The following is a 14,757-nucleotide window of genomic DNA, read 5'->3' as shown; positions in this document are numbered from 1 at the left end:
GGCAATGCTAGGACAGAAGAGCAAACATGTTTTGTTGAAAGTGGAGTGAGTCCTATGGAAGATGTCATGTTATTAGAGTGGAAGTCGTGCTCCTTCCATGCAAGATGAACGGCTTAAGGCGAGGTGCTTGCTTCTGTAATCCTCCTTGCTATCTCATGATTGAAAGACTTTGGACTCTTTGAAGTGAATTTACCATAGAAGTGGGAGAGTCATCCAGACCTCCTTAAACTTGGCTTCCTGGAGATTCAGTAGATGCTCAGATGATTGTTAGTGAAGCATACAGCTTGTCCTAAAGAAGTCAGTTGAGAACATCTAAGTCAGTTGAGAACATCTAAGTCAGTAGCAAAGAAATTGCCAGTTCCTAACATCCATTTGCTGTGTTTTTAATATGCTGAATTCCGAACAGCAGCATTGTAAGGAGAGGTACATATATGTTCTTTAATGCTACTGAGCCATTAATTCAATTCAAACTTATTTTTTTCTACTTTGTAAAAGAGAGGGGGAATGAAAAAAAGTGTCTGTCAGCTAACTATGCAGTAGAGGAAAAAACTTTAGAAATGCAAGACTAAGGAAATATAAAATTGGACTTGTTATTGTAATGAAGCTTAATGGTAAGAGTTCACAATAGGTCTGTTACTCTAACTAAGCAGAGAAAAGGCTCTAATTCTTTGAAGAATAAAAGTTTCTTTACATTATTTGCGTGAGTGTGACAGATGGGACCAGATGTCCATGGTACAACTCCGTGGGCTCTGCGTAGGTCAAGCTAAATGTGGCCAATATTCTCAGAATAAGATATTTACTGAAGAGATAAATTTTGCCTTATTGACTGACTAGCTGCAGTATTCACCTTTAGAAATACTGAAATTTACCTCTTGGGGTGACGACTGATACACTGTACCTTTTCCCTGTTTTAGGAACAGGAAATAACTGCTGTTTCGAGCTTTTCCATGCACTGAAAAAGGACTCATGTTTTTCAGCGCACCATCTTGTCTTTCCTCTTGAAAGTCTTTTGTCTGAACCTAGGAATATCTTGTGCACATAACTGTGGTACATACGTAGACCTCAACTGAGTGCTAGGTATTTTTAATAGAATTCCATTTATGCGTTATGCTCATTTACAAAATGTTGATAGAAATCCATGGAAACATGAAAGAGGCTTTCAAGTAGGTTTTGAGCCAGGCTCTGAATTAGAATAAATATATTGGTAACAGTCAGTTGTGCAAAGGTAAATACTTGTTTTCCTCTTCACAATGTTACAGGAGTGTAAACACATTGAGTATTTACTTAGTAATGTAATATCTTATTTGTGTAGACTTATGAAGAAAAATCAAGTGTTTTCCTTTTCCCTCTCCACCCTTTCCTCTGGGGTATTGTTACAGTGTGTGCATATTTGATCTGATCCGAAGCTAGGGAACTGAAACTTTTTTTTTTCCCCACTGATTTGATAAATTTTGAACACTTCCAAAAGGCCCAGGCCCCTTAGTCATGTCACTTTTATTTCCTCAGAGAACTCTTTAAGAGTTCATCTCTGTTATAAAGGCCATAATGAATATTTAAAGAAAACTGTGGAAGCTGAAGTTTCTATCTTACTAGGAGGTCATGGTTCAGTGATAAAATAAATTGTGCATTAGGGCTCCTAGTAACTGACTTCTCATCCCTGGAGGTGTTGGATGGGGATTTGAGCAACCTGGTCTAGTGGGAGATGTCCCTGCCCATGGCAGGGGAGTTAGAACTAGATGATCTTTAAGGTCGCTTCCAACCCAAACCATTCTATGATTCTATGATAAGAAATATTGGATGGTGTAATTAATGCCATTGTGATACAAATTCCTATTACTAGCAAGCAAACTGACAGATTAACTTCATGCTGGCAGGATTTTTGGTGGATTAGGTATTGCCTTTGCTTGCAAAGCAGTCACAGAGCTGGTACAAAGGTGTAATGCCAGTGTAAACTCCATAAAATAATAGAACTGAAATATGATCACAGATTATCAGATTTGCAGGCTTTGGTGGCATGTTTGTGCACATCACGAAACCTCAGTCTAAGTGTAACTAGTAAACCAGAGTCATGAATTCAAACTTCCTTGGCTATCCTTAGAATTACAGGGGAACTAGTGCACTTTCAAGTAAGAGTATGGGAACAAAAAAACCCCTAACTGCTCCTGGTTAGCATCTTGTGAAAGGCCACTTTCATCTCTGCCCTTCAAGCACTGTAAACACCCATTAAAGTGTTGCTCTATGGCATCAATAGCATATTTTTAATGTTATTTTTCATTATATAGTGTATGTCTACTCTTGAAATCTGGTTCAGATGACTAAAATGCACATGTAAAGACAGAAAAAGGGAGAATCTTTTTTACATATTTTATGAATGATATCAACAAGACCTCAGATACTACTGTCTCTGTTGGGACACAAAAAAACTTACGGTCTCAAAGTTTCTATGTATTTCTTGTAGATCAAGACCTCAGAGTTAATGTAAGTGATTGCTTTTGTCATATTGGAAGTATTACCTGTGCTCTGCAATAATAATAAAGGTGCTAGGAAAAACAAGAAGAGATGTTTAATGATGTTTAGGTAAGGTTGACGCTAGACATGGGTATCATGGCTCCTGTAGATGTGCCTTGGCCACAGGATTTTCCTGACTCTCACTAAATACAAATAAAGTGTAGTTAACTAAAACACACTGCCAGATAAAAAGCCTCCATGATGGAGTACAGCTTGGCAAATAGAGAGCTGGATTGCATCTTAGAAGGACCAAAGTTATCGTCTTGCTGTTTCAGACCTTTTCCATCTCTCACATGGGAGGCCTTGAATAGCTTGTGTTAATTCCAGGGGGTTGGTCCCGTAATGTGTCTCAGTAAGGAGCAGCTTGAAGCAGGTTTCAGCACATCATGTTACCAAGCTCTTCATTTCTAGGTGGACAGTACAGTGCTGGCTTGATTTGTTCTGAGGTTTGTGTCGCAGTCAGACAACCTTTTGGTTAGTATGTTGGATGCTGCATATTTCATGGTTGATTTAGCTGGATTCATAGAGCTTTCCATAAACCATGCAGTTCTAGAAAGAAATTTATGGGTTTGAATGAGTAACCAGTTACATAGGGCAAATGGCACTGTCTCCAATTACTGTACGAAAGGAAGTTTGGGTTTACCACTAATTGCAGATAAAAATTAATATTTGCAAAGGAGACACGTATGATTTATTTATAAGTGTTTTCTGTTTCCATAATGAAATTTCCTTCGGGTTTAAGTACAGTCATTTGGAGGAAAAAGCAGAGGTCTGTGGCTCATTATTTTCTGGTGGTTGTCAGAAGCCATTAATCAATTGCCCCTTTTACCAACATAGGTCCTAATTCAGAAAAGCATTTAGGCACATGCTTAACTGTAAGCATGTGTTTCAAAGCACTTTGCTAAATCAGGGCTTTAATGTGGTTCAAGCTTGCCGCATTTTTTTCCAAGTCTAAGGTTACCCTGAAATGACAGAAGTAGCTAATACATCAGCTAAGGTGCCATGGACCGTCCTCACCTGTCTTTCTAAAAAGTGACATGCAAGGGGGAAAAAAAGGGTCAATTTTTCCCTCTGCCCCCATTCCCTCATCCTTTTCAAACCCTACCTCAAATGGAGGCTTCTGTGCCGAATAGTGGGGCATGTGAAATGGTAGCAAGTCAGGGAAAGTGAAATGAGAGGAAAGCAGTTTCCACTTAATTAAGGGGAAACGAACACTCTGATCTCTGATTTTGCTAAAGCCCACTTGGCTATGGGGAGGAAAGGGGAAGGCAGCAGAGCTGTGTTCTGATATGGCCAGCCAGATGAATCAATGAATGCAGGACCTCATAAGTCTACGTAGGGTACACCTACATCTTAATCTACAGAGGAGATGTAGAGGGAGGGGAACTTGAATTTAATGGTCCCAAGCACTTCTACTCTTGTGAAAATTACTGTGGGACTTTCAGTGGTGATGAAAGGTCAAGGCTGAGGGTTTTGTTCTCAGTATCAGTATCTTGTCCATTTTGTCTGGTGTGAAAAGGATGTAATCCAACCACAGCTATCCTGTGGAGAAGTTCCCTGGCAGAAGCAGCATCCTAGCTGTCCCAATGCCAGCATAACTGGCCCGTGGGTCCACCCTTCCCATTTTAACTCCAGTAAGAGAATCCAAGGGACCTGAGGGTTTTGTGTGTGGTGGTTTCCCCCCCCCCCCTTTGCATTTATTCATACATGATTCCTGATTTAGTGGAGATGATTGAGAGCTGTCAGAAATTTCAGCAGTTACTAGACCAATATGATTTTTGTGTATCAGCAGGAGGCCAGATTCCTTGAGAGTACAGGGAGCCAGTCTTACAGTCCCTTCAGGATTTGTTGGCATGGGAGAGAGTATAGCCCTTACATACTTTTTTCCTCTCTCCTATGAAAGTTAAAGCTCCCCAGCAGTGACAGCCACATATCACACAAAGACCTCGATTCATTACGGGCTTTGCAGTAGGGATGCTGCCTGTTGAATCATCAGCGCCACTTTTTGCTGAACATGGGTTTCCTTTGGATTTCCTCCTCTCAAATGCTGCTGCCACTCAAACTTGTTTTGCTTGTGAAATCTGACATCATTTCAGCCTGAGGTTGTATGTGGGAAAGAAAATGACTTCATTGATTCATGTTTCCATTTTCTTCCCTTTCCATATTTGACAGCAACAAGAAGGCATGATGGAATATTGCATGTAAACCTTTGCCATGTACGTTGCACAGATGGAAATGGCAACTGAGCTTTGCCTTTCGGACCAAAGCAAAGCCTCTGTTGCTCATAATGGACCTTGACTCTGCAATGTGCAGTCAATAGGTTAGTGTGGAAAATTTTGCGTGCTTCCTTTGACTTTCTAGTGGTATTTTCTCTATCCCAGAGAAGAGAAACCAAAACACTTTCTATTATCTGTATTAATAGTTTTATACCACACTTGTGAGGAGCTCAAGCACTGTTTGTGTTGAAAAGCATTCCAAGGCCTCAAAGACTTAAAATCTGACCAGATGAGAATCAAAGGGCAGCAGGGGAAGAAGCAGCACTGAGGCAAACTCTTGTCCCCAATCTCACCCCAAGCCCTTGCCCCAAATCACGTGGCAGAGTTAGGCAGATAAATCTCGTCTTTAATCTCAGGTTGCAGCTTTCTCTTTTGCTGGTAAAAGGTTGTCTTTCAAAGGCTCAAGCTGTTTTCTATAGCTTGACTGATAATGGTGGCAGTAGCTGAATCCTTAGCATGCTTTTCCTCTGGGACCCTAATAGAATTGTTACTTTTCCACTTTAGCATGAATTATTAAGGCAGGTAAAAGCAGAGACTCTTTCTCTGGTGCTTTTTTCCCCCCACTTTGGGACATATTCCTTTGAATGATTTTGGAAAGTCAAAGCAACAGTTGTGGAAGTTTTAAGATAGCTCTTAGTTTTCCTTCATGATTTGGTCATATGGTTGCTTAGAATTCCTAGTTGCTGTGTGCAAGAGGTTTAAGGGGCTTCATATCTGATACTTTTGCTCTACAGTTTGCTGAGCATTGTGTGTTTGGGTATTGCAGATCCATCAGGAGCAGAAACTGTGGGCTCTGTGCAAAACTGTGCACAGGGCAAGTCAGACCTTTAGCCTATATGTCTATAAAAATTTAAAGCAGTCAGTTGTTGCTGCTCAAGAATTCTTGCTCTAGAGAAAGCAGCACATTTGAGGAAAGGGATCATCAACAGTAAATTGATTAATTATTTGTCAAGATAAACCATCCAGTCCTGAAATATGCTGATCCAACTATAGGTGGCCTTGGAAAGTGTGAATCCTTAGCCACCCACAGAAGACACTCAGCAACAGCAGAGATGTGATCATGAATAATTAAATAAAATGTCTGCGTTTGCTTCTAGGCCATGAAGTTTAACCAAAAAAAAAGAAAAGAGAAAGGATGGGCGCGGGGAAAAAAAGAAGAAATGGGTGGGATATATGTGATTAATATAGATTTACCTTTGCTGTCTGTGATGACGGTATGCAGTGATGAAGTGGATGTGTTCTGTGATTTATTTTCTTCTACTTTAAAGTAGTGGAGCTCTAAAAATGACTAATGAACCTCCTTTCAAGGTTCATATCTATGACCTAATTCGTATGTGCAGGAATCTTGTCTTTCTGTTAACTGCAGCAGAAAGTTGAGGGTTGCTTATCCAAAGAGTGTTAGAGGCCAAACAGAGACCCTGGACAAGATCCAGCACAAATAGCTGCATTCCATTGAAAACAGGAATCAGATGTAGCATGTACATGATAGTCTAATTGGCAGATGCTATTTACCATATGTTAATTGCAAGTTGTATTGTAAGTTACGATGTTGATGAAGGCAATAATTAGAGCAGTTCCCTGTGAGATGCTGAGTTGCTAAAAAGAATTGTTCTGATGGAAGCACTTTTAATCAGGATACCATTGAACTTAGTCTTCTGAACAAAACCTTGTTAATGCGCGTTGTCCATAACCTCCACTGATGCAAGCTAGAACATATAGGAATAGTTTTCACTTAAGGAACTGGCCTGCTGCACTTTTATACTATGAAAAGATAGTATGGTTTCTATGTTTACACAGTGTATTTTTGTGCTATGTATGTTGCAAGATGTATCATTGAATAGTTATCATGAAACTCGACTGTAATTGCAGAATCGCAGAACAGCTGAGATTGCAAGGGACCTCTGGAAATTTTATAGTCCACCCCTTCTCTCCTCAAAACAAATTCAGCTAGAGGAGGCTGCCTGTGCTTGTGTCCAATTGGATTTTTAATATCTCCAAGGATGGACTTCATGACCTCCCTTTGTTGAACTTCATGAGGTTCCTGTTGGACCTTTTCTTCAGCTTGTCAAAAATCCCTCTGAATAGGAGCACAACTATCTGTTGTATGAACCATTCCTTCCAGTTTTATCTTGTCTGCAAACTTGCGTGGACTTTTCCATCATCCATGTCATTAATGGAAATGTTACACAGAATGGTCCCAGCGTTAACCCTGGTGTATAGATACCACTAGCAACTGGCCTCCCACTGGGTTTCGTAACACTGATCTCAACCCTCTGGGCCTGACAGTTCTTCCAGTTTTCAATCCATCTTTCTGTTTATGTGGATGTTATATGCTGTGAGACAAGTGTCAAAAGCCTTACTAAATTTGAGGTAAAAACATCCACTGCTTTCCTGATCTCAAAATAATCTAAACAAATTAGACTAATTTGTCCATGCTTGGGGTGTTATGTCATCTTTAAACGTGAATGAGTGTAACTAGGAGTACAAATTAGGTTATCTAAACCTGATTGTTTTCGGTCTTTTTTGGAGGTGATAGACTTTTTTTTGAAAGAAATTTTCAAAGATACAAGGTGCATAAACCCAATTAAAACGTATGAGGTTTGGGCACTTAATTGTTATTTATGCCTTCAGAAATCTATATTTTGTGTCTCCCTAGAAACATGCATGTTGGCTAAGCAGAGTACTTGTGTGTTGGAACTGATTTTAGAGCTTGAGAGCAGGGCAATGGTGGGCTGTGATCAAAGCTTCTCCATTAAGACCACTCTAGTACTTTATTTTCAAGTTTATTTTGTAAAGCGCTGGTAAATGATCACAGGAAGTTACAGTCAAGTTACTGATATGAATGGTGTATCTTATAGATATCACTGGGAAATAGCATCGCTTGTTAGTCATGGCAACTAATAATCCATTAACACGCTCATTTATGTGTAAGAATATATTATATTTAATTGTAAACTGTTTGTGATTAGAACCCTAATGATTCTTAGTAGCTTTTTAAGTAATGTTCAATACTAGCATTGTATTTTGTTTTGTATTATGTTACCCTGCATCCAGAATGAAACTTGACATTGAGAGTTTGTCTGTATTTGCTCTGGTGAAGTAGGTTGGACTTGAGAACTTTAAAGGTCTTTTTCAACCTAGATGGTTCTATGATTCTGTGAATGGTTACCCTGGTTTTAGTCTAATTTAAAATGTCTAATTTCTTCATGCAGCAGTCCGTAGACATAAACAGGGATTCTTCTCTTAGTTTATAGAGGTGAATAGTATAACACAGAGCCCTATTTCCCCCAGGAGGGATGCTAGCATAGGAATGGAGCTGAAAATCAGTCATGAGGCTGTGCAAAGTGTGTGACAAACCTCTTATGTCAGGTATTTCATAATGAAGGAAAAGAGTAGGGGAAAGCTGTTGCAAGAAGAGGATCAAAATGGTGTGCTCATCCAGCAGACCAATCCAGCAGGTACAGTGCTGTAGTTCCTTCTGAGTACAGAGTGGTCCCAGTATTTTTTCTTACGGGACACCAGCTGCAGTTATGGCCATGGTTGTTTCATTAAGGCTGTGTGGTGCTTCAGCTGTACCTCACTGCTCATGTTGCTAAAATGATTTCTATTCAAATACCTGGACTGGCCACCTTCACATGGAACATATGAAGGTATCTCAGAGGGAACAGAGCTAATCATCTGATTGCAGTAATGAGCGTGGTGGGGAGGCAGCAGAAACCTTACATGACTTTTCTTTTAACGTATAGTCTTATTCTCAAAAATGTACTGAAACCCCTACTGTTGGCACATGCTTGTGGGTACAAGAGTACTTGTCATGTGTCACTGTGCTTCCTTTATACCACAGCGCTGAGGTTTCCCTTTGCATTTAAATTGGAAAAAAGTTGACTTTTTGTCTATGTTCTACAGTCAAGCAGTCACCTATCACCATGTCATTATAACAAGTTTTTAAGCTGTACCAGCAAACATGAGGAAATAAGCTCCTTTTTTCTCTCCTTATAAAAAAAAAATAAAGAACAGTACTTCACACAATCTAGTGAACACCGTGTTTTGCTTTGAGAGATTGATTTATATCCATTCTCTCAAAGTGGAAGGAACTCCAAGTAGGGGAAATCACCATCTTGAAGGAGAGGCTACTTTGATTTACGTCATCTTCAAAGTGTTCAGACTTCCAGTCACACTCTAAGCTCTCAAACTGAAATAACTATGTCTACCCAGGGATTTGTAAGGGCTTAGCTGCATCTGTTCGGAATTGTACCTCTCATTGAAGTAGTGCAGCTTTCTCTCTTGCTCTTTTTTTTTTTTTTTTTCCTTCTTCTCTGCTCTAGCAAGAAAATTTACTTAAATGCTGTGGCCCATAATTACTTGGCTGTGGACATGTTACCAGAGAGGTGATGTGCAGGGTGCCAGAGGAGAGCAAACAATGCTATGACTGCTATGTGCAACCAAACAGTCTTTGTATTGGGGCAGATATTTGAAAATAGTAACAAACCAATCCACAGAGAAATGTGCACCTCTGAGAACGGAGTAATTTATATGACTGTTTGTCCTAAAACTGGGAGAGTTTGGTTTGTGATTGGTTGTTCTGCTCATGAATCTTAGGCCACAGTTACCCCATGGAAGAAGTGCAAATAGTTCAAGAAGACTTGAGATTTCATGTCTGAGTGTAGATGTACTTATTGCATGCCACCTCTGAATGCATTTCCTCTTTAAAAGAATTGAGAAAGTAGATGAATGGGTATATTTTAAGTTTTGTGCCCTCATTTCAAGAGTCTCAGTGAAGCAAGAACCCTGGCACATAGGTAGAAAATGTTGATTATAGACAATCTTTCAGCTTTCTCATGAATGTTCATCTGAAACTTTATTAGATCTGTCTTGAAGTAAGCATGTTGCACAGTTTGGGGGCTTATAAATCATGGTCTCTATGTTAACTATATAGAGATTTTTAACCATGTATGACCTTCACAGGTGTTTGAATTACCAAGAACAGGTGATCCTACTTGCAATAGGGCACTAAAGATATTGTTGCTGTATTGTATGCTTAGAACAAGACAGTATTTGGGGCTTGTCTGGAGCTTCTTCTCTTTTCCTTCCTCCTCCCATTATTTTTGGTGGTTTGGATGTCATTTATGGATGTATGAAGAGGCCCTTCAACCCATGTAAAGTGTGTGCTTTGGTTCTGACTCAAGGAAGTCAACAGCAATGGAATTGCTATTTCTGGAGACGACAGCAGTTTATCATCTTCTGCCACACTTGTCACTGCCCTCTCTCCCTTTTTAGAGCATACCACTGAAAGAATTTGACAGAAACCAGTTTTGTGTTTCTAGGAAATGAAGCATTTGTTTCTTTCAGAACAAGTTGAGCTTTTTTTTTCCCTATAAAGAAAACCAAATGGGGGGGAAAAAAAAAAATCTGGACCGCTTTTTGACACACTGGGAGACCCCCATGTAAGGTCTTCATTCACAGAACATGGCTGTGACTGTACAAGTTATTTATTTTCCCTTTGTTGCAATCAGACTAATGTAAAATAAGAACAGAAATCACTCCATTCTCCATAGGTTTGTTGTGAGATGGAAAACTGTGAGGCACTCAGAATTGCAGTGGAAACCCATGAATACCATAGAAACAAAAACTTTACTGCAGTTCTATGTTGACTAAAAGGTATGAGAGATATATTTGTGCTTGGGTATTGCAAGAAACCATACAAACTTAGCCGGGGAAGAGATAATATATTACCTGAAGCCTTCCCTGTGTGGAGTTTTGACCATGTTCCTCTCATGCTTGGATGCAGCTCTTTTGATTTCCCATAGATACGTGGCCGGCAACACTGTGTATGGAATCAGTGATTTGCTAGTAGAAGGATCACTAAAGCTAATGTCCCCCTATGGCACCTTGGATGGAAAATGCAAAGTAGCCAAACATTAACTGGGAGTCAGTCTGCACCGAACTGGGCTGACATAGCTGCTACTGCCATCACGGGTACTCTGTCAGCTTTGTTGACCAGTGAAAGACTTCATTCTAACAAAGCTGCTAATCCAGCATCAGCTAGAAAACTTCATAATTGCTTCTTTTGTTGCCCTCCTCCCCTTCAAATTCAGCCTAGAAACAAGTTATCACTCAAATACAGAAGTAGGAGGATACTATTAGTTTTCACAGCCTTGCTGCCAAATAATTGAATTTGACATTGTTGCACAGAAGGCTAATTTCTGCAGTATGGAGCCGGCATTCCAGGCATTGCACTGCAATAGCGAGGTCTATGGGAAAAAGTTGAGGAGCACTGTCTGGAGGAATTATGTCGGCCAGCCCAAATTCCAGCTGAGGAATCCCTAGATGATAATTATTTAGAAAGTTTCTGCTCTCTAGTGGGTAGCAGTCAAAATTAGAAAAATATCTGAGATGATAAATGGCTTGGAGGAGAACAATCTAATTGTTTTGATGAAAGCTGTTTTGTAGATCAAACTCAGAGCTACAACACTGGCCATCTAACTTCTCAAACCCTCAATCTTTTTTTTTTTTTTTTTTTTTTTTTTTTTTTCTTCTTTGATTATCTATTTTTAATCTTCTGTTTCTGGAAAGATAGGTAGAATGAGCTGTGCTGCACGAAATATTTGTTATCATAAGGCTTTTTGTGCAGTCAGTCTATCTGACAGTAAATCAACACAGATTCCTTCTCTGGTGTGTGGGCCTCTTTTCTAGATGCAAAATCAAGCAGTCCAGATCATCTGTCTTTTTTGGTGTCTGCAGAGGGGACAAGCACCACTGAGGATACTATAAATATAAAAGAATAATGTGATAATGTCTTGAATGTGACATTGTGCAACTACAAGCCCCAGCCTTAAGCTGGAAGAGCTATAAGAGTTGTTGTGGTCCTCTAATGGACCTAGCTTATGCCTACCACTAATCCTGTACCTGCTGACCAGTTCTCATGTTGGTCTCATTCCCTCCAAAGTTGGAAGGTGCCAAACCTTCTCCTAATCTTTATCTTCTTTGATGCTTCTCTGTGCCACTGCTGCTCTTCCTCTGTTTTTAACATCCTCTTTCCCATAGCTTTAATTTTCCACCTCCCCTTTTCTTTCCAGTTTTGTGTGTTTTGGGTGTGTTTTTTTGTCTAAAACGTAGGGCAGATTTATTTCTATAGCTCATCCTTCTGTGAGCTTCTCTCACTCAACCAGCAATGGTAATGTTATTTCTAGTCTGCATAAAGTAGATGCAAGTTGTGAAAGGTAGAATGGTCTAATAGGTTTAAAAGCATTAGGACCAGAATTCCTCTCCTCTGACTTTTATTAAAACAAATGAATCTAAAGTAGTGCTAACTTCATGTCATTGTCACGATGTGACATTCTGAGGGTTTAACCCTCTGCCATTTCAGCTAAAACAGTTGCTCTCTGAACTGGGAGAAGTCATAATTTGGCATTCATTGAATGGATGAAGCTAGGCATCATTCCCACTTCATTCCCAGATTTTCAACAGGACCATGAAAGGAAGATGGAGCATATTTAAATGCCGATGTTCTTTGAACTCTAGTTTTGTATATTATGTGGTAGGAGAAATTATTGGAGTGGGAGACTATTGTTTAGTTTTGTATATTTCTACTACTTAAAGATCAAGGAAATCCTGAGGCTGACAAGGGGGTTCTGTTTTAAAGTAAGAAATACATAAGATTTAAACATCAATCTTCTTGAATTTCACTTAGTGAATGAATTCTGATGTCCATATGATACTTGACTGTTTATTAGTCTAATATGACCCATATATAAAGCTTGCTTTGGACAAATGGTATCAAGACATAAAATTAATAAACTCTCCCTGAGTGTTGTTAACAATGAAAGCTGACAATAGTCAACACCAACTAGTTTCCCATGAGAAACAAAGAAATAGCAAAGTGCTGTAAATAGCATTCCATTTTCTGTTTGCCAGATGAAGAAGGGACATGTGGATGGTTGTAAATATTTCGCCCATTTTGGCACATTCTTGCATTTTCAGTGGCCTAGCTTCTTGGTCTGGGATTTAAAAAAACAAAATAGCGAGGCTCCCAGGCTTTTAAAACACAGCAGAATCATTGAGTTATTCTTCACTGATATGACTGCTTTACTGAATAAAAGCTGATGGCTTTTCTAACTGACTTTATTTCAGCTCTTTCCCACCAGAGAGGATCTCTTATCTTCCATTTGTATTTTTGAGTTTCACTTTGGTTTCCCTGCCTTCTTCAGTATTTGTGTGATTGTAGGTACCTCGTTGCTATTAATCAGGCAATGGAAAATACCACACCCCCACCCTCCCAGCCTTTTCTTTGTTTTGGTTTTTGGATTGAGCTGTTGCAGATCTTGAAGAAAAGCAAAAATACTATGGGAAAGATAGTAGAATCCTCTTTAGTAGTCAGAATTAGGATATTTCTATTTTGATAGTTAAATAGTCACCCTATCTGGAAAAGGAGTTTAACCCAGAAAGCCTCTCTGACTTCTCTGTTTTCATGTAACCCTTAGACCCAAGCAGCAAGTGACCATCTGAAAGATAAAACCTTCCCTCCAATCATGTTTAATTCAACTAAATTCTTTTCTTACATGGAAATCAGTGTAAAACTCAAGGAGGCTGAAGGGTAGTGTGTTTAGGTGCTGCCTGTGCCAAGCTATTTTTCCCCCTCCCCTCTTATTTTGTAATGCTGAATACAATTTTGTGTTGCCACAAAAGAGAATTAATGTGCATAGAATTAGTTTCAGCTCTTCTTCGATGCTGAATTACCCAGAAAAGTAATTCTCTGTTGTGTACTGTTGGTCACTAAGCTGTTGAATTAGGCTTTTTAACAGTTGTTTCTTTTTTTTTTTTTTTAAATATGGTTTGGGCAACAACAACTTGAACTCTCACTAGCTGCAGCAACATTTCTCTGCGAGTCAATGTCCTTGAGACAAAACAAATACATTGCTTAATGTGGTTTTCTTTCCTCTTCCAAAAAATATGCAAAGCACAAAGCAAAATGTTTTGCAACCCAGTATCCTTTTTCTCCTGTGCTTACTGTTGCATCACAAATAACATACATTATGCTATTTAGTTTGCTAACCTTGTGTTCTGTGGTCAGCTACAATTTTTCTCTGGAGTCAATGGAAGATTCAGATACTAGAGGAATCTGGGTATGAGTCAGCAGATACTGACCAGAGCTGGGTGAAAAATGATTTCTGTCTTTAGGTTTTCACAAATTCAGATTCTTTCTGGAAATGCAATGGGATGCATTGAAAGACCTCATGAGGTAGAAAAGGAAGAAAAAGAGACACTTTCAGTCCAATCCATTGGCTGGGTCTCCTTGCAAGATTGAAGGTTTAAATGCCACCCTGTGTAGCTGGGATAGAGGCTGGGTCTTTCTCTTGTGAAAATGTGGGTGCATTGATCATCCTGTACTGCATTGTTCCTGCTCAGGACTCTTTTTAGAGCTGCTCTGCACTGAATAAATAATTAAGTATTCTGTTCCCTTCGACAATGGACTTTTTAATGCAAACTGGAACGACTCCAGAAAGATGCAAGCAAGTTTTGATCCAGAACAGCCCTTAGGCTGGTGACTTGCTGTGCATGATGGTACTTATCTGAGAGATATATACAAGTATTTTCACTTCACCTGAATTTTTTTTTTCTCTCCAGTCAGCTTAATGACTAATAATTAGATAGATCTTTCTTTGATTCAACCAGAACTGATACTCGTACTCAGTTGAAGACGGATAGTTCTATAGAAAATTTCAATTTCATTGATCTGTTTTGAGGGAGGTTTACCCCATTGACTGTTACATTTTTTAGCAGAACAATTGCAACTGCTTCTGGATATGTATTTCATATAAATTATGGCCTGAAACATCTTAAAATGTAAATAACTAGTAAAGCAAAGGAGGAGAGACAAAGTAAAAGTTGATTAAGCAAGATAAGATTTTGAAGTGAGATGTGGAAGCAGTGTGGAGAAATAATTGCGATAAGGCTGGTCTGTGGCTAAGGCTTC

The 14,757-nt window shown here is 39.2% G+C and overlaps 1 protein-coding gene across 5 annotated transcripts in view; it reads left to right on the top strand.

Moving 5' to 3' along the window:
* CALD1 (caldesmon 1) overlaps positions 1-14,757 on the top strand; it is a 202,730-nt gene that overhangs the window by 53,620 nt on the left and 134,353 nt on the right. The window lies entirely within an intron of this gene.

The sequence above is a fragment of the Calidris pugnax genome, unplaced genomic scaffold (assembly GCF_001431845.1).
Source record: "Calidris pugnax isolate Ruff unplaced genomic scaffold, ASM143184v1 scaffold1, whole genome shotgun sequence".
Classification (NCBI taxonomy): Eukaryota; Metazoa; Chordata; class Aves; order Charadriiformes; family Scolopacidae; genus Calidris; species Calidris pugnax.
Note: the sequence above shows the minus strand (reverse complement) of the source record. Positions and strands in the feature narration are given on the sequence as shown.